Source organism: Trachypithecus francoisi, unplaced genomic scaffold, assembly GCF_009764315.1.
Source record: "Trachypithecus francoisi isolate TF-2019V2 unplaced genomic scaffold, Tfra_2.0 Lachesis_group2, whole genome shotgun sequence".
Lineage (NCBI taxonomy): Eukaryota > Metazoa > Chordata > Mammalia > Primates > Cercopithecidae > Trachypithecus > Trachypithecus francoisi.
The window spans coordinates 117,920,646-117,943,741 of record NW_022681465.1 but is presented as its reverse complement, the minus strand read 5'-3'; the positions used below and the strand labels follow the sequence as shown (position 1 = coordinate 117,943,741).

The window sequence follows — 23,096 nt, the reverse complement described above, 5'->3', positions numbered from 1 at the left end:
ATATATATATATATATATATGAAGCTAACACTGACAGGATTTGAAGGAAAAAAATGTAACATCACACTCAATGGTGAAAGACTGAAAGCTTTCCCCCAAGATGAGTAACAAGAGGATGACCACTTTCACCACTGCTATTCAACACTGTACTGGAAGTCCTGGCTAAAGCAATTAGGCCAAACAAATAAATGGCTTACAAATTGCAGAGTCGGGTAAAAAAACCCTAAACTACCTCTTTACAGATGACATAATTCTATATACAGAAAATCTATAAAAGTCCATAAAAAATCTACTACAGTTAATAAATGAATTTGGCAAAGTTGCAGGGTACATGATCAACAAACAAAAATTCTGTTAAGTTCCTATATACTAGCAATCAACAATTCAAAAAGGAAAATTTTAAAAATTCCATTTATTTATTTATTTTTTTTTTTATTATTATTTTTTTTTGTTTTTTTGTTTTTTTTTTTTGAGACGGAGTCTTGCTCTTTCGTCCGGGCTGGAGTGCAGTGGCCGGATCTCAGCTCACTGCAAGCTCCGCCTCCCGGGTTTTACGCCATTCTCCTGCCTCAGCCTCCGGAGTAGCTGGGACTACAGGCGCCCGCCACCTCGCCCGGCTAGTTTTTTGTATTTTTAGTAGAGACGGGGTTTCACCCTGTTAGCCAGGATGGTCTCGATCTCCTGACCTCGTGATCCGCCCGTCTCGGCCTCCCAAAGTGCTGGGATTACAGGCTTGAGCCACCGCGCCCGGCCAAAAAATTCCATTTATAATATCACTCAAAAGGATACAATATCTAGGAATGAATTTAACAAGGGAGGTGAAAGATTTGTACACTGAAAATTCTACATGGACAGAAAAATGAAAACAAGAGACACTGGGGACTATTAGAAGGGAAGTAGGGGAGCAAGAGTTGAAAAGCTACCTCTTAGGTTTTATGTTCACTACCTGAGTGATGGGATCATTTGTACAGTGAACCTCAGCAACACACAATTTACACCCATGTAACAAATCTGCACTTGTACTACCTGAACCTAAAATAAAACTTGAGAAAAAAGAAAACTTGCCTAATTTAAAAAAGAAAAAAATTCTAAGGCATTGTTGAAATAAATTAAAGAAGGCTTAACTAAATAGAAAGACATGACCGGGTATAGTGGCTCACGTCTGTAATCCCAGCACTTTGGGATACGGAGGCAGGTGGATGACCTGAGGTTAAGATTTTGAGACCAGCCTGGCCAACAGGATGAAACCTCATCTCTAGTAAAAATACAAAAGTAGCCAGGAGTGGTGGCACATGCCTGTAATCCCAGCTACTCGGAAGGCTGGGGCAGAATAATCGCTTGAACCCAGGAGGTGGAGTTTGCTGTGAGCTGAGATTGTACCATTGTACCCCAGCCTGGGCAATAAGAGTGAAACTCTGTGTCAAAAAAAAAAGACATTTCATGTTCATGGGTTAGAAAACTTAGTATTATTAAGATGGCAATACTTTCCCAAATAATCTACAGATTAAACACAATCCCTATCAAAATTCAATGGCATTTTTGCAAAATAGAAAATCTGATGTTCAAATTCATTTGCAATTGGAAAGAGTCCTGGATAGTCAAAACAATACTGAAAAACAAAGTTGGAGATCTCATACTTCCTGATTTTGGAACTTACTGCAAAGCTACAGTAACCAAAACTGTGTGATAATGGCATAAGAATAGACATATAGAACAAAGGAACAAAACTGAGAATCCAGAAGTAAATCCTATAATCTATGGATAAATGATTTTTTGACTATGGTGCTAAGATATTTTTAGGGGGAAAGAATAGTATCTTCAACAAATGGCACTGGGACAACTGGATGATCACATGCAAAAGAATGAAGTTGTATCCTATATCACACGCTATATACAAAATATAAGAGTTAAAAGTATAAAATATTTTTAAAAAAATAGGGTTGAGTTTTCATGACCTTATAACTGTCATTAAATTCTTAGATTTGACTCAAAAATCACAAGCAACCAAAGAATAGATAAATTAGACGTCCTCAAAATTAAAGAATCTTGTGCTTCAAAGAACATCATCAAAAAAGTGAAAAGATAACCTACAAAAAGGGAGAACATATTTGCAAATCATGTATTTGATAAGGGATTTCATACCCAGAATATATAAACAACACTAACAATTCAACAAAAAAAATTCAAATGACTGAAATTAAAAATAAGCAAAGGATTTAAAAATCCAGATCCTCCTTCAAAGAATATATACAAACAGCCAACAAACAAATGATGCTAAACCTCAGCGGACATTAGGAAAATGCAAATCAAAACCACAATGAGCTATAACCTCACACCTACCAAGATGGCTACAATAACATGAAACAACAACAAAGCGACCCTAAAAATAACAAATGTTAACAAGGATGTGAAGAAAGAGAAACTCTTTTACATTGCTGATGGGAATGTAAAATGGTGTGGCCACGATGGAAAATAGTTTGACAGCAATTCAGTTAAAGAATTCCCATATGAGTTAGCAACTCTACTTTTATGTATAAACCCAAGAGAAATGAAAATATATGTCCACATGGTAACTTGTAAACAAATGTTTACAGCAACACTACTCGTAAGAGCCAAAAGGTGAAATCAACTCAAATCCAAACCAGCTGATGAAAAGATGATCAAAATGTGTAATAGCCATAAAGTGAAATATTAAATAGTATTCAGCCGTAAAAAGAAGCAAGCACATGTTACAACTTGGATGAACCTTGAAAACATAATGTTAGGTAAAAACAGCAAGATAGAAAAGCTCAAATATTGTATGATTTATTTAAAATAAAATATACAGAATTGGCACATCTATAAAGACAGAAAGTAGATTAGTATTATTTTCAAGGGGCAAGGGAAATAAAGAATAGAGAGTGATTACTTAATAGGTACAAAGTATTTCTCTGAAGTGGTGAAAAGTTTTAAAACTAGAGAGAGCTGGCAAATGCACTAAAGGTCACTGAATGTGTACACTTAAAAACACTCAATACAGCATGTGAGTTTCAACAATAAAGAAAGAAAAAAAGGAATAATGACAAATTCTCAAATTTGGCAAAACATATAAACTTACAGTCTCATGAAAGATTAACACAAAGAAATCCAACCCAGACAATTTTAACTGAATTGCTGAAAACTAAGGCCAAGGAAAAAAAAAATTCTGAAAGTAGTCCAAGAAAAACAGCACATAACATAGAAGTGAATAACAATTCAAATGAATGTGCAATTTCTATCAGAAACCACCCAGTCAGATATAAATAGAACATTTTTAAAGTGCTGAAAGAGAAAGAACCATCAAATCAGAACTCTATAAGAGAATTACATTTTCTAATTCTAATTCAATTAGAGAATATATTCTTCATGAATAAAGATGAAATAATGACATTCTCAGATAAAGGAAAACTAAGAAAATTCACTGTCTATAGATCTGCTCTATAAGAAGTAAGGGAATTTCTTCAGACAAAAGGGAAAGTATGTGAGGGGAAAACTTGGAATATTTGGAGTGAAAGAAAACAGAAAGGGTAGATATTTAAATAAATGTAACAATATTACTTTCCTCTTACATTGTGTAAAAAAAATTATTTTTTCTTTTTTATTTTCTTTTTTAGGTAGGGTCTCACTCTGTCACCCAGGCTGAACTGCAGTGGCGCGATCTCACTCCTGCACTCAAGCCATCCTTCCACCTCAGCCTCCCGAGAAGCTGGGACCACAGGCATATGTCACAATGCCTAGCTAACTTTTGAATTTTTTGTAGAGATGAGGTTTTGCTGGTCTTAAACTCCTGAGCTCAAGCCATCTGCCCACATTGGTCTCCCAAAGTGCTGGGATTAAAGATGTGAGCCACATAACATATGTATTACAGTTAAGTTAAAAGCAAAAGTCACAACATTATCTGGTAGGTTTTCAATGTATGTAAAAATGTATGTAATATATTACATACAAAGAGTGAAGAATAAGGGGACTTACATTCTACTTTAAAGGGTAAAATATTAATTCTAAGTAGACTGTGAAAAGTTAAATATGTATAATTTCTAGAGGAATCATGAAAAAATCCATTTGAAGATACTAATAGTAGTTTATGGTAATAAACTCAATAGACAAAATGGAAAACTAAAATGTTAAGTAATCTAAAGATAGCAAGAAGGAAAAATCAGAGAGGGAACTGCTCAAAGAAATCAGAGTGACACAAAGGATAAACATTTCATGTTCATGGATAGGAAGAATTAATATTGTTAAAATGGCCATACTGCCCAAAGCAATTTACAGATTCAGTGCTACTCCTATCAACTACCAATGTGATTCTTCACAGAACTAGAAAAAACTGTTCTAAAACTCACATGGAACCAAAAATGAGCCCAAATACCCAAAGCAATCCTAAGCAAAAGGAACAAAGCTGGAGGTATCACATTACCCGACTTCAAACTGTAATACAAGGCTACAGCAACCAAAACAGCATGGTACTGGTACAAAAACAGACACATAGACCAATGGAACAAAAAGGAGTGTGCAGAAGTAATTCTACATACCTACAACCATGTGCTTTTTGACAAAGTGAACAAAAACAAGCAATGAGGAACAAAGTTCATATTCAATAAATGGTGCTGCGATAACTAGCAAGTTATATGCAGAAGACTGAAACTGGACCCCTAGCATTCACCATATACAAAAATCAATTCAAGATTGATTAAAGCTTAAATGTAAAACCCAAAATTATAAAAACCCTGGAAGCTAACCTAGAAAATACCACTCTGTACATAGGTCTTGGCAAAGATTTCATGACAAAGATGTCAAAAGCAAACGCAATAAAACCAAAAATTGACAAATGGGACCTAATTAAACTAAAGAGCTTTTTGCACAGCAAAAATAAACTATCAACAGAGTTAACAGACAACCTATAGAATGCAAGAAAACATATGCCAACTATGCTTCCAACGAAGGTCTAATATCCAGAGATTATAAGGAACTTAAACAAATTTACAAGAACCCCACTGAAAAGTGGGCAAATGACATGAACTGACACTTTTCAAAAGACATACATGCAGCCAACAAGCATATAAAAAATGTTCAGCACCACTAATCATTAGAGAAATGCAAATCAAAATTACAATGGGATACCTCCTCACACCAGTCAGAGTAAATATTAAAAAGTCAAAAAATAATAGACGGTGGCGAAGTTGCAGAGAAAAGGGAATGCTTATAAACTGCTCTTGGGAATGTAAATTATTTCAGCCATTGTGGAAAGCAGTGTGGTGATTTCTTGAAGAACTTAAAGTAGAATTACCATTTCACCCAGCAATCCCATTATTGGGTATACACCCAGAGGAATATAAAGTGTTCTACCATAAAGACACATGCACGAGTATGTTCACTGCAGCAATATTCACAGTAACAAAGACATGCATATCAACCCAAATGCCCATCAACGGTAGACTGGATAAAAAAACGTGGCACATACACACTGTGCACTATTATGCAGCCACTAAAAAAATGAGATTATGCCTTCTGCAGGAACATGAATGGATCTTGAGGCCATTATCCTAAGCAAACTAACACAGGAACAGAAAACCAAATGCCGCATGTTCTCACTGGTAAGTGGAAGCTAAACACTGAGTACACATGGACAGAGAGAAGACAACAGACAGCACAGTCTACTAGATGGTGGGGGATAGGAGAACGGAGAGGACTGAAAAACTACCTACCGAGTACTATGGTTATTAACTGGGTGACAAAATAATCTGTACACCAAACCCCGGTGACACACAATTTACCTACGTAACAAACTTGCACATGTACCCCTGAACCTAAAATAAAGGGTAGATCTACATCCAAGCATCAGTAATAATTAAACGCAAATGATGTAAACATAGCAGTTAAAAGACAGATTGTGTGAATAGATTAAAACCAAGACCTAAAGATATGCTTTTGGGCTAGGCATCGTGGCTCACACTTAATAATTCCAGCACTTTGAAAGACTCAGATAGGAAGATCACTTGAGCTCAGGAATTTGAGACCAGCCAGGGCAACAGAGCAAGAACATGTCTCTACAAAAAATAAAAAAGTTAGTTGGGTGTGTAGTGCACCTGTGGTCCCAGCTACACGGGAAGCTGAGGTGAGATCACTTGACTCCGAGAGGTCAAGGCTGCAGTGAACCATGATCGTGTCATTGCACTCCAGTCTGGGCAACAGGACGAGACTCTATCTCAATTAAAAAACAAAAAAAATCTATCAGAAACTCATGTTAACTGTAAAGATGCAGATTAGTTAAAGCAAATGCAAAAAAGGCCAAAAGATTTATATAAAATTCCATCACTTTCAGGAGAAAATATTTGTGACCCAGAATTAGTCAAAGATTTCTCAGGTATGATATCAAAAGCATGATCCATAAAAAAGTAATAAATTAGGTTCTGTCAAAATAAAAACTTTTGCTATTTAATGAGCACTTCAGAATGTGAAAAAAACAAGCTACATACTTAGAGAAAAAATGTGCAAATCATATATCCAACAAATAACTTGTACTCAAAATCTATAAAGAATTCTCAAAACTCAACAGCAAGGAAACAAATGACCTAACTTTAAAAATGTGTAAGACTTGGGAGGCTGAGGCAGGTGGATCACGAGGTCAGGAGTTCGAGACCAGCCTGACTAACATGGTGAAACCTCGTCTCTACTAAAAATAAAAAAATTAGCCGGTGTGGTGGCATGCACCTGTAATCCCAGCTACTCAGGAGGCTGAGGCAGAAGAATCTGTTGAACCCGGGAGGCGGAGGTTGCAGTGAGCCGAGATCACGCCACTGCACTCCAGCCTGGGTGACACAGCAAGACTCTATCTCAAAAAAAAAAAAAAAAAAAAAAGGTAAGACTTGAACAGATACTTTTCCAAAGAGGATATATGGAGGCAATTAAGTTAGTGGGAACAAACAAACAAACAAACAAAAGTTCAACATCATTACTCCTCAAGAAAATGCAAAACAAGGTCAGGTGCAGTGCCTCACGCCTGTAATCCCAACACTCTGGGGAGCCGAGGTGGGTGGATCACCTGAGGTCAGGAGTTCAAGACCAGTCTGGCCAACATGGTGAAATGCAAAAATTTAGCTGGGTGTGGTGGCGGGCACCTGTAATCCCAGCTACTCAGGAGGCTGAAGCAGGAGAATCACTTGAACCCTGGAGGCAGAGGTTGCAGTGAGTTGAGATTGCACCATTGCACTACAGCCTGGGGAACAAGAGCAAAACTCCATCTCAAAAAAAAAAAAAAATCTCATTAAAATGGCAAAAATAAAATGACAAACTAGTTGAGATTTATAAAAGTTAAGATTGTGTTGAAACTGCTCAAATTGGAGAGAAATGATATATTAAGAATACTGAGTTCAAATGTCCTAATATTTAATGAAATATAAATTAAATATAAGTAAGATAGTTTCAGTTACTAGACTTGCAAAGATTACAAATGACATTGATGGCAAGATAATGGAGTGAGGTTCAAACTGTTTCAATCTTCTTGGAAGGCAAATTGCAATCCATACAACCATATAATTTTGTATATATTTTTTAATCCAGCAACTGCTTTTCTAGGAATTGAAGGCAGCTATTCTTACTAACATATACTTATAAGCATGTTTACTGTAACATTGAAGATAATTTTTAAAAAAATCAAAGTATCTATGTTGGAGACAGGTTAAAGCAAGTATGGTACATCCATAAAATTACAATGCAGCCATTAAAAAGGCAGAACTGGCCGGGCATGGTGGCTCATGCCTGTAATCCCAGCACTTTGGGAAGCCAAGGAGGGCGCATCACAAGGTCAAGACATCAAGACTATCCTGCCCAACATGGTGAAGCCCCATCTTTACTAAAAACACAAAAAATTAGCTGGGTGTGGTGGTGGGCACCTGTAGTCCCAGCTACTCAGGAGGCTGAGGCAGGAGAATCACTTGAACCCAGGAGGCGGAGGTTGCAGTCAGCTGAGATCACACCACTGCAGCACTCACTCCAGCCTGGTGACAGCAAGTCTCCATCCCCCCTGTACCCAAAAAAAGGCAGAACTATAGGCACAAATAGGGTAAAAAAGTCAAGTTCTAGCTCTTTTGGGGATCCTATAAAGGAGAAAATAAATATCCATACGGCACAGGTAATTTATATTCACTTCAAAAACTGATACTAGTGTTGCTATAATTTGGCAAGAAGGAGACAGAAAACAAACTGTATTGTAAAAACATGGAGGATTCTCAAAGGCATTGTGCTAAAAGAAACCAGTTTCAAAAGGTCAAATTTTATATGATTCCATTTACATAACGTTCTGGAAAAAGGCAAAACTGTAGTGAATGGGAACAGATCAGTGGATCCCAAGTGTTAGGGATAGAGAGAAGATGTGACACCATAAGGGAGGTTTTATTTATTATTTATTTTGTTTTCAGGTGACAGAACTACTCTGTATCCTGACAGTGATAGTGGTGACATGAATATATACTCGGGTTAAAACTGAACTGTATACCAGAAAAGATGGAAATGTGAATTTTACTGTATATTAATTTTTAAAAGAAGAATGATTTACATTGTATACTGTTCTGGAGGCTATTTTGCTTTTCTCCCAGAAAGCCTAAACCTGGAACCTGTATTTTTTATTACTAAAGCCTTTGTTCTCATTTATTTCTGATTTAAAGACAATTAGTCTAAGTAAAAGTGATTAAGAAGCATATTGTTTTTGACATCCACAATACATTATTACTATAAATCTTTCTTTTTGAGAATGAGGATCGAGTTTTTCACTCTCTAGATAGGGCATGAAGAAAACTCTTCTTTCCAGCTTTAAAATAACAATTAAATCTCTTATGTTATACCATATTTTAGGTGAAACTAATGAGTCACTGGCTTAGCTTCTCCTGAATGAAATCTGTTCATTCTTCTTATTTATATAGTTATATCAAGTACCTTGGATATTGAGTTTTTCTTCTCTATTTACACATATATTGCTATGTGAATTTGTATCAAACCTTTATTTTCCTGTAAACTAGAAATAATGTTTACTTTTGCATAAGAGAACACTATAAGCATTACAAAACTCAAATTGTTTGTTAAGCTATACATTATAATTAGTTTGGCAGAGCTAATACAAATCACATTTACAGACAAACAATAATAAAATTGAAGTACCAGTTAAATATCCAAAATAATTAAAGGAATCATTTTTAGCCTGGTATAATTAGCTAATTCACTTTACAAGCATTTATTAAAATGAATTCACATGTTATTATTCCATAGGTAGTTACACAATAGTGTTTACACAGGAAAAAATAATGAACCAAACTCTTTGTATCCAGCACTCCACAATTAAAACGAAGACTCCCCAAGTAATATCAATCTAGGATAGACTAATTAAGTTTGGTTTGATAACCATTCATTTCTTCTATTGCCTCTGAGCAAATTGTTTATTAGAGAAAGTTATTTTACACAAATCAAATCAAACTGGGTAAACCATTATATTTGAGGGAAACTTTAGCCATCAGTCAATTAATCCATCATTTTCTCCAGACACTATTGTTTAACGAGCAGATCATATTATCAACAATTTAGATATCATGTGATTCAATTATAACAGTAAATTTATTGACAGTTTCTCTAATATTTTTATTATGAGTAAATTTGGAATTCTCTTTACCTTTGTGAGCAAAGCAAAACCAATCTGAGTATTATAGTCAAATACCAAATAAATATAAAATTCTCTACAAAATTTACAGTGGTTTGAAAAAATGTTATTATTACAAAAGCAAAAATAAGCCTTAATGAATTAAAATTGCTAATAAGGTAAAGTAAGTTTCCAACATAAAAAATGTTACTTATTATTTAATATGCTGAAATATATATTACCTTATATACCTTAATGTTATATTAAAATTCATTTTAAGAAAAGCCTTGTAAAAAAGTTAATTTGTACTCATAAACAATACGATCTGTTAAAGCTGAAAAATTCAGATTTCTAGTTCTTTAAGGATACAGATTTCACAGGAGGCATGAAAATTAAAATACAATATATATTAATACTCATAGGCACCAGGAGAAAGAAAGCAACTAATACCTTTCTACACATGTTTAGGAGATCATATTTAAGATCATAATAGTGCAACAAGACTGATTTCTAGTTCTTAATAGGAAATACATATGTGTGTAATTTGCCAGTTCATCAAATCAGATGAAATGTCAAACAGGCACTTTTATTTTAAATGTAAGTATTTTAAAATAGATCCTTTCTATTTTCCTCTTTATAAGTTTAGGTCCTATAGTGCCAAACAATTTATTAATACTTTGATAGATTGTCTCCAACAGTTTCATGTTGGCTAGTTTTATCTCACCAATCTGAGTTTAAATCTCTTAGAGTTCCAAACCATGGCTTAAGACTTTTTCTTTATCTCATAGCAGAAAAGTTCTAGACTCTTCATTGAAGGTCAATAAATATTATCAGAACAACAGAATGGCAGGTGCCAGGAGCTTCTGCTTATCTAGTCCAACTCCCTCTAGTTACATACATATAAAGAAATTGAGAATTGGAAGTGTCTGACCCCACATCACACATCTCATTATCAGTGTCGATTAGACAAACATGTTCACTAATAATAACTTTTATATGCAATAAATATATTCCTGTTTACTGTTGACTAGCCTATGTGATCTAACAATGACACTGAGGCAGTGTCATCTAACACTCAAATAAATAGCATATGGCCTATGAATTACAAATTCCTACATATGTCCACAGTTCTCAAAATGCACTCCTTAGAGGCTTACGATGCCAGAGAGACACCCCAAGGGCACCACAGAGAGAATAAGAACTGAACCATTGGAACATCTGGCTTCTTGCAACCCCACAACCTCATTTCAGTCTGAGCCACTTGCTTCTGTGTAAAATTTCATTTGAAGAAACAGTTCCACTGATTGTAATCCAGTTTGAAACCACTATTTTATCCTATGTATGTTCCTGGAATCTTCAGAATAAGATATTTTAAGTAAAAAAAGAAAGATCCTAGGTTTTCTTAAAGAAGAACACTTCATTTTACATATTTGTCTCAAAAAGAATTCGTGATTACAAAAGTAATTCAAGGAATATCTGCATGAAAATATTGTAGTCAGTCACTTGATACAGGTCAATATTTGCACAGCATAAACTGTTTAAGTACAGGAAAGTGGTCATCAATCAATATACACCATCAGCTATACCTCTTTTTTCTGAAGTTATCCCACATTCATCCACTTTAGTGCCCACTAAGTACACTCTTATTTATTTTTAATCAAATTACTTTATCTTTTAGAAAATACTGCAGAAAATACTTTATGAAATGATTTCTCCAAGTGTCTGTAATATATATTCCCTCTGTACAAAGCACAAATTTAAGAGTAGGAGCCTATCTGTAAACCTGATTGTCCTGATAAAAAGATGATGACCCCCTCTAGAGTGGGTTATTACAATCATTAAATGGGCCTTAGAAAACATTTGGCACACTATAGTTTTACATGTGTTTGATTTATAGTTATAATTAAGAAAAGCAATGGAAAAAGGACACTAGTTAGAACCTTTTAATCCAAAGATGATTCAAATGTGAGTGCTACTGTAATAAAAACCTATTCTTGATGTTCCTGATCATCCTCAAAATATTAGCAAAAGGAAAATTTCCTCTTCTATGCAAACACCACACTAGCATTAATTAATCATCTCTTTCACTACAAATATTTCCCTAACACTGAAGACAAGCATATTTAAATGTAGCCATGAGGTACAAAAGCCATGCACTATATAATGACATGTTGGTCAACAATTGGCTGCATATAAGATGGTGATCCCTTAGGATTACATGGAGTTGAAAAATTCCTATCATACAGTTAGGATAGGACCTAATTATTTTGTTAGTTCCTATATAGTTAACTATATATAACTATGTAGTTAGGTCCTATCCTAATTACACAATAGGAATTTTTCAACTCCATAGTTAGTAGTGTCTTGCTGATCCTGACCCTGTATAAGCCTAGGGTCTATGAAAAATATAAGTGTATTTTTCAATAGCAAAGACATGGAATCAACCCTAATGCCCATCAATGGTAGACTGGATAAAGAAAACGTGGTACATATATATCATAGAATACTATGCAGCCATGAAAAAGAATAAGATCATGTCCTTTGCAGGGACGTGGATGGAGCTGGAAGCCATTATCCTCAGCAAACTAACACAAGTACAGAAGACTAAACACCACATATTCTCACTTATTAAGTGGGAGCAGAATAATGAGAACGCATGGACACAGGGAGGAGAAAGATGCATATTGGGGCCTGTCAGGGGTACAGGGGAAGGGAGAGCATCAGGATAAATAGCTAATGCATGTGGGGCTTAATACCTAGGTGATGGGTTGATAGGTGCAGCAAACCACCATCGCACACATTTACCTATATAACAAACCTGCACGTCTTGCACATGTATCCCAGAACTTAAAAACTATTAAATTTTTAAAAAGTGTATTTTTACTGTGCCTTTTCGATGTTTAGGTACATAAGTACTTACCATTGTGTTACAACTGTTACAGTATTCAGTACAGTACCATGCTGTACAGGTTTGTAGCCTAGGAGCAACAGGCTGTACCATGCAGCTTAGGTGTGTAGTAGGCTACACCATCTAGGTTTGCGTAAGAACAGTTCATGATGTTCCCACAACAACAAAATAGCCTAACAGCACATTTCGTAGAACATACTCTTGTGGTTAAGTGATGTGTGACTGTACTTCAAGAAATGATTTCAACTAGGATATTACATGACTTCCTTCAAAAATATATATATATTTTTGTATTTTATCACACGTTGGTGGTGGTAGCTTGGTTTCTTTGTTTTGGGAGATTGTTATTTTGTGCAAGAGATGATCAAAAACTGAGGAATCACAAAATAAATGAAGAAAATGAGTGCCAGCAACTACTGAAATAGTTCACTACTTAATAGCAATAATAAATAAATAAATAATAACATGACCCCCAATTTTTACAGTAGCTTTGCCACCCTCTCTCTTGCATCACTCACTTTGGGGAAATTGGCTGCCATATCATGGGGACAATCAAGCAGCCCTGTGGAGGGCTTTACGTGGCAAGGAGGTGAGGCCTCCTGTCAACAATAGGCTAGAACTGATGAGGCCTTCTGTCAACAGTTATGTGAGTAAACCATTCTGCAAGCTGATCTTCCAATCTCAGTCAAGTCTTCAGAGTTTTCAGCCCTGGACGAATATTTTGACTGAAACCTCATAAAAGACCTTAAGTCAGAACCACTCAGCTAAGCCATTCCCAAATTCCTGTCCCTCAGGAAGTCTGTAAAACAGAATATGATTTTTGCTAAAACTTCTAAGTTTAGGGGTAATTTGTTCCACAGCAATAGATAACTAATGCAGGATGCAGCGAGGAAGAATTCCTTCTTCACTAGTTTCCTCTTCTCTGTTTCAAAAGTTAACTTTTTATATTTTTAACTTATTCCCTCTCTCTGAACCTCAGGTTTCTCCTAAGGTTTTCTTTTCTACCTCAGTTTTACCATGTTTGGGACCTCTGCCCCATCTTTTGCCAGGCAAGAAGGCAACTGGTTCTCAAAACCTTTTTCAATTCAAGGACCCCTTTTACAGGATTAAAATCCCCAAAACTTCGTATCTCACCTATTTCCACTTGTTAGCAACCTAAATAAATGAAAGAACAAGACTTCACAAACTTAAGCAGAGTCATATACTATACTGGAAGAGCTAGTAAATGAAATAATATGTTTTTACCGAGTGCTGGGAATAAATGGACAACCTATTTAGGCCAGAAGTTAGGAAAAAAAAAAAAAAGACATTTTACAACTATAAGCTCTAAAATTATTTAAGAAAGTCCCTGGCTCAGACTCTGAGACTTCCTGTCATATCTTATCAAAAACAAAATCAAAAGCTTTTCCCCCATCTATTGAAATGATTATATGGTTTTTCATTCTGTTTAAGTGGTGAATGACATTTATTGATTTGTGTATGTTGAAACAACCTTGAATCCCAAGTCTACTTGGTTATGGTGAACTAACTTTTTGATGTGATGATAGATGTGGATTGCTAGTATTTTTTTGAGGGTTTTTTGTATCCATGTTCATCAGAGATACTGGCCCGTAGGTTTTTTTGTCGTGTCCTTGCCAGATTTTGGTATCAGGCTGATGCTGGCTTCATGGAATGAGTTAGGGAGGAGTACTTCCTCCTCAATTTTTTTTGAATAGTTTTGGCAGAGTTGGTACCAGCTCTTCTAGGTACATCTGGTAGAACTTGGCTGTGAATCCACCTGATCGGGGGCTTTTATTGGTTGGTAGGTTTTTTTAATTACTGATTCAATTTCAAATGTCAATATTGGTCTTCAAGGGGCTTCAATTTCTTCCTGATTCAAATTTGGAAGGTTTCGTTTCCAGCGATTAGTCCATTTCCTCTAGATTTTCTAAGTTTGTGTGCACAGGGGTGTTCATAATAGTCTCTGAGAATCTTTTGTTATTTTTCTGGAATCAGATGTAATGCCACCTTTGTCATTTCTGACTGCTTATTTGCATCATCTCTCTTTTTTTCTTTGTTAGTCTAGCTAGCAGTCTATCAAATCAACAAAACAAATATTGACAAACAGGAACTCATTAAAGAGTTTCTGCACAGCAAAAGTAACCACCAACAAACAGACAATCTATAAACTGGAAGGAAATATTCGTAAACTACGCATTCAACAAAGGTCTAATATGCAGAATCTATTAGGAACTTAATTCAACAAGCAAAAAACAAATACATCTCGTTAAAAAATAGACAAAAGACATGAACAGACACTTTTCAGAAGACATACAGGTAGAAACAAAAACATCACTGATCATCAGAGAGAAGCAAATCAAAACCATATTGCACCAGTCAGAATAGTTCTTAAAAAAAAAAAAAAAAAAAAAAAAAAAACAGATGCTAACAAGACTGTAGAGAAAAAGGAACTCTTATACACTGTTGGTAGGAAGATAAATTAGTTCAGACACTGCCTCCACAGTCTGGAGACTTCTCAAGGAACTTAGAACTACCATTTGAATAGGGAATCCTTTCCCCATTTCTTGTTTTTGTCAGGTTTGTCAAAGATCAGATGGTTATAGATGTGTGGTATTATTTCTGAGGGCTCTGTTCTGTTCCATTGGTCTAGATCTCTGTTTTGGTACCAGTACCATGCTCTTTTGCTTACTGTAGCCTTAGTATAGTTTGAAGTCAGGTAGCGTGACGCCTCCAGCTTTGTTCTTTTAGCTTAGGATTGTCTTGGCAATGCGGGCTCTTTTTTGATTCCATGTGAACTTTAAAGTAGTTTTTTGCAATTCTGTGGAGAAAGTCATTGGTAGCTTGATGGGGATAGCATTGAATCTATAAATTACCTTGGGCACTATGGCCATTTTCACGATATTGATTCTTCCTATCCATGAGCAGGGAATGTTCTTCCATTTGTTTGTGTCCTCTTTTATTTCATTGAGCAGTGGTTTGTAGTTCTCCTTGAAAAGGTCCTTCACCCCGTGTAAGTTGGATTCCTAGGTATTTTATTCTCTTTGAAGCAGTTGTGAATGGGAGTTCACTCGTGATTTGGCTCTCTGTCTGTTATTGGTGTATAAGAATGCTTGTGATTTTTGCACATTGATTTTGTATCCTGAGACTTTGCTGAAGTTGCTTATCAGCTTAAGGAGATTTTGGGCTGAGACAATGGGGTTTTCTAAATATACAATCATGTCATCTGCAAACAGGGACAATTTGACTTTCTCGTTTCCTAAATGAATACCCTTTATTTCTTTCTCCTGCCGGATTGCCCTGGCCCAGAACTTCCAACACTATGTTGAATAGGAGCGGTGAGAGAGGGCATCCCTGTCTTGTGCCAGTTTTCAAAGGGAATGCTTCCAGTTTTAGCCCATTCAGTATGATACTGGCTGTGGGTTTGTCATAAATAGCTCTTATTATTTTGAGATGCGTCCCATCAATACCAAATTTATTGAGAGTTTTTAGCATGAAGGGCTGTTGAATTTTGTCAAACGCCTTTCCTGCATCTATTGAGATAATCATGTGGTTTTTGTCTTTGGTTCTGTTTATATGCTAGATTACGTTTATTGATTTGCGTATGTTGAACCAGCCTTGCATCCCAGGGATGAAGCCCACTTGATCATGGTGGATAAGCTTTTTGATGTGCTGCTGGATTCGGTTTGCCATTATTTTATTGAGGATTTTTGCATCAATGTTCATCAGGGATATTGGTCTAAAATTCTCTTTTTTTGTTGTGTCTCTGCCAAGCTTTGGTATCAGGATGATGCTGGCCTCATAAAATGAGTTAGGGAGGATTCCCTCTTTTTCTATTGATTGGAATAGTTTCAGAAGGAATGGTACCAGCTCCTCCTTGTACCTCCGTAGAAAGCTGAAACTGGATCCCTTCCTTACACCTTATACAAAAATTAATTCAAGATGGATTAAAGACTTAAACATTAGACCTAAAACCATAAAAACCCTAGAAGAAAACCTAGGCAATACCATTCAGGACATAGGCACGGGCAAGGACTTCATGTCTAAAACACCAAAAGCAATGGCCACAAAAGCCAAAATTGACAAATGGGATCTAATTAAACAAAAGAGCTTCTGCACAGCAAAAGAAACTATCATCAGGGTGAACAGGCAACCTACAGAATGGGAGAAAATTTTTGCAATCTACTCATCTGACAAAGGGCTAATATCCGGAATCTACAAAGAACTCAAACAAATTTACAAGAAAAAAACAAACAACCCTATCAAAAAGTGGCCAAAGGATATGAACAGACATTTCTCAAAAGAAGATATTTATGCATCCAACAGACACATGAAAAAATGCTCATCATCACTGGCCATCAGAGAAATGCAAATCAAAACCACAATGAGATACCATCTCACATCAGTTAGAATGGTGACCATTAAAAAGTCAGGAAACAACAGGTGCTGGAGAGGATGTGGAGAAATAGGAACACTTTTACCCTGTTGGCAGGACTGTAAACTAGTTCAACCATTGTGGAAGAGAGTGTGGCGATTCCTCAAGTATCTAGAATCAGAAATACCATTTAATCCAGCCATCCCATTACTGAGTATATACCCAAAGGATTATAAATCACGCTGCTATGAAGACACATGCACACGTATGTTTATTGTGGCACTATTCACAATAGCAAAGACTTGGAACCAACCCAAATGTCCATCAATGATAGACGGGATTAAGAAAATGTGGCATATATACACCATGGAATACTACGCAGCCATAGAAAAGGATGAGTTCATGTCCTTTGTAGGGACATGGATGAAACTGGAAACCATCACTCTCAGCAAACTATCACAAGGACAAAAAACCAAACACTGCATGTTCTCACTCATAGGTGGGAACTGAACAATGAGAACACTTGGACACAGGAAGGGGAACATCACACACTGGAGTCTGTCGTGGGGTGGGGGGAGGAGGGAGGGATAGCATTAGGAGATACACCTACCATAAATGATGAGTTAATGGGTGCGGCACACCAACATGGCACATGTATACATATGTAACAAACCTGCATGTTGTGCACATGTACCCTAGAACTTAAAGTATAATAATAATAAAAAAAAGAAGAATTCCATTTTTCTCACCAGTGGAGCTATATTATAGAAAATTATACTTAACTATTATTATCAAATTTTCCATTTTTGTCAATAAAGATTTATAGAAAAAAAAAAGAACTGCAATTTGACCTAGCAATTCCATTACTGGGTATATAGTCAAAAGAAAATAAATCATTTTACCAAAAAGACACATGCACTTGCATGTTTGTCACAGCACTGTTCACAAAAGCAAAGATATGGAAACAATCTAGGTGCCCATAAATGGTGGAATGGATAAAGAAAATGTGGTACATCCCGGCAAAGACACAATGATAAAAGAAAACTACAAGTCAATACCCACGATGAACACAGACACAAAAATCAACAATATACAAGCAAACTAAATCCAGCAGCCTATCAACAATTAATTCACCAGGAACAAGTAAGCTTCACTCCTGGGAAGCAAAGTTGGTTCAACATATGCAAATCAATAAATGTGATTCATCACTGGCCATCAGAGAAATGCAAATCAAAACCACAATGAGATACCATCTCACACCAGTTAGAATGGCAATCATTAAGAAGTCAGGAAACAACAGGTGTTGGAGAGGATGTGGAGAAATAGGAACACTTTTACACTGTTGGTGGGATTGTAAACTAGTTCAACCATTATGGAAAACAGTATGGCGATTCCTCAAGGATCTAGAACTAGATGTACCATATGACCCAGCCATCCCACTACTGGGTATATACCCAAAGGATTATAAATCATGCTGCTATAAAGACACATGCACACGTATGTTTATTGCGCCACTATTCACAATAGCAAAGACTTGGAATCAACCCAAATGTCCATCTGTGACAGACTGGATTAAGAAAATGTGGCACATATACACCATGGAATACTATGCAGCCATCAAAAAGGATGAGTTTGCGTCCTTTGTAGGGACATGGATGCAGCTGGAAACCATCATTCTTAGCAAACTATCACAAGAAGAGAAAACCAAACACCGCATGTTCTCACTCATAGGTGGGAACTGAACAATGAGATCACTTGGACTCGGGAAGGGGAACATCACACACTGGGGCCTATCATGGGGAGGGGGGAGGAGGGAGGGATTGCATGGGGGAGTTATACATGATATAAACGTCATGCACATGTACCCTAGAACTTAAAGTATAATAAAAAAAAAAAAAATGTGATTCACCATGTAAACAGATCATCTCAACAGATGTGGAAAAAAACTTTCAATAAAATCCAACATACCATCATGATAAAAACCCTCAACAAACTAGGCATCAAAGGATCATACCTCAAAATAATAAGAGCCATCTATGATAAACCCATACCCGACATGATACAGAATGGGCAAAAGCTGGAAGTATTCTCCTTGAGAACTGGAACAAGACAAGAATGCCCACTTTCACCACTCCTATTCAGCATACTACCGGAAGCCCTCGCCACAGTATTCGGGCAAGAGAAAGAAATAAAAGGCACGCAAATAGGAAAAGAAGTCAAACTATCTCTCTTAGCCAACAATTGATTGTATACCCGCAAAAACCCTTAAGAGTCTGTCAAAAGGCTCTTGGAACTGATAAACAACTTCACTAAAGTTTCAGGATACAAAAATTAATGTACAAAAATTAGTAGCATTTCTATACACCAATAATATTAAAGCTGAGAGACAAATCAAGACTAAAATCCCATTTATAACTGCCACACACACGCACACACACACACACACACACACACACAAAATACCTAAGAATACATCTAAACAAAAAGGTCAAAGATTTCTACAAGGAGAACTCCAAAACACTGCTGAAAGAAGTCACAGATGACACAAACAAATGGAAAAACATTGCATGCTCATGGATTGGAGGAATCAATATTGTTAAAATGGCCATACTGTCCAAAGCAATCTATAGATTCGACACTATTCCTATCAAATTACCATGCCATTTTTTCACAGTAGAAAAAACTATTCTAAAATTCATACAAAACAAAAAGAGCCTGAACAGCCAAAGCAACCCTAAACAAAAAGAACAAACCTGGAGACATTTATCACATCACCCAACTTCAAACTACACTACAAGGCTACAGTAACCAAAACAGCATGTTAATGGTACAAAAACAGATGCGTAGACCAATGGAACAGAATAGAGAAGCCAGAAGTAAAGCTACACACCTACAGCCAACTGATCTTAACAAGGTCAACAAAAATAAGCATTGGGGGAAGGACTTCCTATTGAATAAATGGTTCTGGGATAGCTGGCTAGCTATATGCAGAAGAATGAAACTGGACTCCTATCATTCATCATATACAAAAATTAACTAAAGACAGATTAACAGATTTTAATGTAAGACCTCAAACAATAAGAATCCTAGAAGAAAACCTAGGAAACATCATTTTGAACATCAGTCATGGGAAAGAATTTACGTTTATGTCCTCAAAAGCAATCGCAACAGAAACAACTGACAAATGGAACCTAACGAAACGACAGAGCTTCTGCACAGCAAAAGAAACTATCAACAGAATAAATAAACAATCTACAGAATGAGAGAAAAACTATGCATACAACAAAAGTCTAATATCCAAACTTTATAATAAACAATTCAGCAAGCAAAAAACAGCTCCATTAAAATGTGGGCAAAGGACATGAATCGACACTTCTCAAAAGAAGACATATAAGCAGCCAACAAACAAGTGAAACAATGCTCCACATCACTAATCATCAGGGAAATGAAAATCAAAATTACAATAACATACTATTGCATACCAGTCAGGATGGCTATTATTAAAAAGTCAAAAAAAAACACAAAAAACAATAGATGCTGGCAAAGGGAACGCTTATACACTGTTGGGGGGAACGTGTATTAGTTCAGCTACTGTGGAAAGTACCTTGGGATTTCTCAAAGAACTTGAAATAGAACTACCATTTGGCCCAGCAATCCTATTACTGGGCATATATCCAAAAGAAAATGAATTGTTCTACCAAAAAAACCACATATACTCATATGTTCACTGCAGCACTATTCACAATAGCAATGACGTGGAATCAATCTAGATGCTCATTAATGGTGGACTGGGTAAAGACAATATAGTACATATACACCATGGAATACTACCCAGCCATAAAAAGAATGAAATCATGTCCTTTGCAGTAAAATGGAGCAGCTGGAGGCCGTTATCCTAAACAAATTAACACAGGAACAGAAAAACAAACACCCCATGTTATTACTTGCAAGTGGTAGCTAAACAGTGGGTACCCATGGACACACAGATGGCAATAAGAGACACAAGGGACTGTTAGAGGGAGAAAGGGCTGAAAAACTAACTATGGGTACTATGCTCACTTCCAGGGTGATGGGTTCAATCGTACTCCAAACCTCAGCATCACGTAATATACCCATGTAATAAACCTTCAGACGTACCCCTGACATCTAAAAACAAACGCTGAAATTATAAAGAAAAAAACAGAAAATTTTAAGAAAAAAAGGAAAAAGTAGCATATATATATCGTAGACTACTATGCAAACATAAAAAAGAAGGAAATTGTGACCTTTGCAGCAACATGGATGCAGATGGAGGCCATTATCTTAAGCGAATTAACACAGGAAAAAAAACCCCAAATATCGCATATTCTCACTTATAAGTGGGAGCTAAACATTGAGTACTCATGGACATAAAGACAGCAACAAGAGACACTGGGGAGAGGCACAGAGGTGGCTCACATCTGTAATCCTAGCACTTTGGGAGGCCAAGGTGTTTGGATCACTTGAGGCCAGGAGTTTGACACCAGCTTGGCCAACAAAACAGCCTGAATATTTTGTTGTATTTTGTAAAAATACAAAAATTAGCTGGGCATGGAAGAACACACCTACAGTCCCAGCTACTTGGGAGGCTGAGGCACAAGAACTGCTTAGACTGGGAGGTGGAGATTTAGTGGGCTGAGATCACAGCACTGCACTTCAGCCTTGGCAAGAGAGCAAGACTCTGTCTCGAAGGAAAAAAAGAAAGAAAGAAAGAAAAGAAAACCTACTGGGTACTATGCTCCCTACCTTGGTAACTGGTTGTAGCGTATCCCAAACCTCAGCATTATACAGTATACCCATGGAACAAACCTGCACACATATCCTGAATCTAAAATAAAAGTTGAAATTAATTCAAAAAATGAAAAAAGAAAAAAACTGCAAACAATGGCTAAAAATTCAAAATCTGGGCTATACTTTCTGAATTTGATTCCTGGCTTTAGCACCTACCAGCTTATCAGCCATTGGGTAGATGCCTCAGTGTTCTCATCTGCAAAATGGGGAAGATAATAAAGCCTGTATCATTAAAAACAAAACAAAACAAAACAAAACTCTGTATCTTCACAAAAGATATACATGATCGGGTTAATATGTTCAAGCATATTTAAATACTTAAAAAACAAGGTCATTTCAAATATATTAAGATATTAGAAGCATCATTTGACTTAGAACCACCTAACAGCAAAAACCTAACCAAACAAAAAAACTTTAATGTTATTAAATTCATTTAAAAAATTACTAAGGTATCAAGTTTAATTTCTTATGTTTCCCCCTTTATCTGCTGAGCCATAGCAGTCTTGCTATTCTGCATACACATCAAATATGCTTCTCTCTCAGAACATTTGCATTCACTGTCTCTGGGATATTTTTACCGTAGATAAATATCTTGTCTTATCCTGCACTTTATTTAGATTTTTCCTTAAATGCCATCTCATCAGAAAGGCCTTCTACAAAAAAACATATATATAAAAACCCTATCTGGTATTTCTTATACTCTATAATTTCATTTTATTTTTCTTCTTAGCACTTACTCTTTTTAAATTTTTTTGTTTATTTTTTATTTATAGCCACATATCCAACCTATTAAAAAAAACAAAAACAAAATAAACATGTGGTGGCTCATGCCCCCAGCTACTCGGGAGGCTGAGGCGGGAGTGTCACTTGAGCCTGGAGGTTGAAGCTGCCAGGAGCCATGAGCCGTGATGGCAACACTGCACTCCAGCCTGGAAAACAGAGTGAGACCTTGTCTCAAAAAAACAAACAAAGAAAAAAACCTTTAATTTATTCATCTTCTCTCTTTTCCCCCAAAAGATGTTGAGGCAGATAAAAGTCATAAAGGATTTTAAAGATTTAAAATGCATCTTTCCCTAACTTTGCCTCTCACTATTATTTCTGGCTTTCTGCTTTTGCACCACATCTCTGTTTTTAATATGGAAGGTGCTCCCATGAAGTGATGAAATGAACCGAGTCACAAAAACATTCACGTAATTCAAAGTGGCTATATACTCTGGTAAGCATTGAAAGAAGTTGGTTGATTAGGATGTTTCACAGTTTCCTTCATTGAAGAGTATATACTACGTGGAAACGGCTGAGGCATCATTTAGGCTTAGTCCCCTTAGCCAATTCTAAGCTTTCCTTTTATGCAGCATGTCTCATTG

General features: G+C 36.2%; 1 protein-coding gene and 1 long non-coding RNA gene across 2 annotated transcripts in view; one reads left to right on the top strand and one right to left on the bottom strand.

Annotated features, from left to right (window-relative positions):
- RANBP17 (RAN binding protein 17) overlaps positions 1–23,096 on the bottom strand; it is a 455,080-nt gene that overhangs the window by 265,390 nt on the left and 166,594 nt on the right. The window lies entirely within an intron of this gene.
- LOC117065446 lies at positions 3,805–21,390 on the top strand. Its single transcript, XR_004429925.1, has 3 exons — positions 3,805–4,005; positions 10,168–10,182; positions 21,350–21,390. It is a non-coding gene; the product is annotated as an uncharacterized LOC117065446 (long non-coding RNA).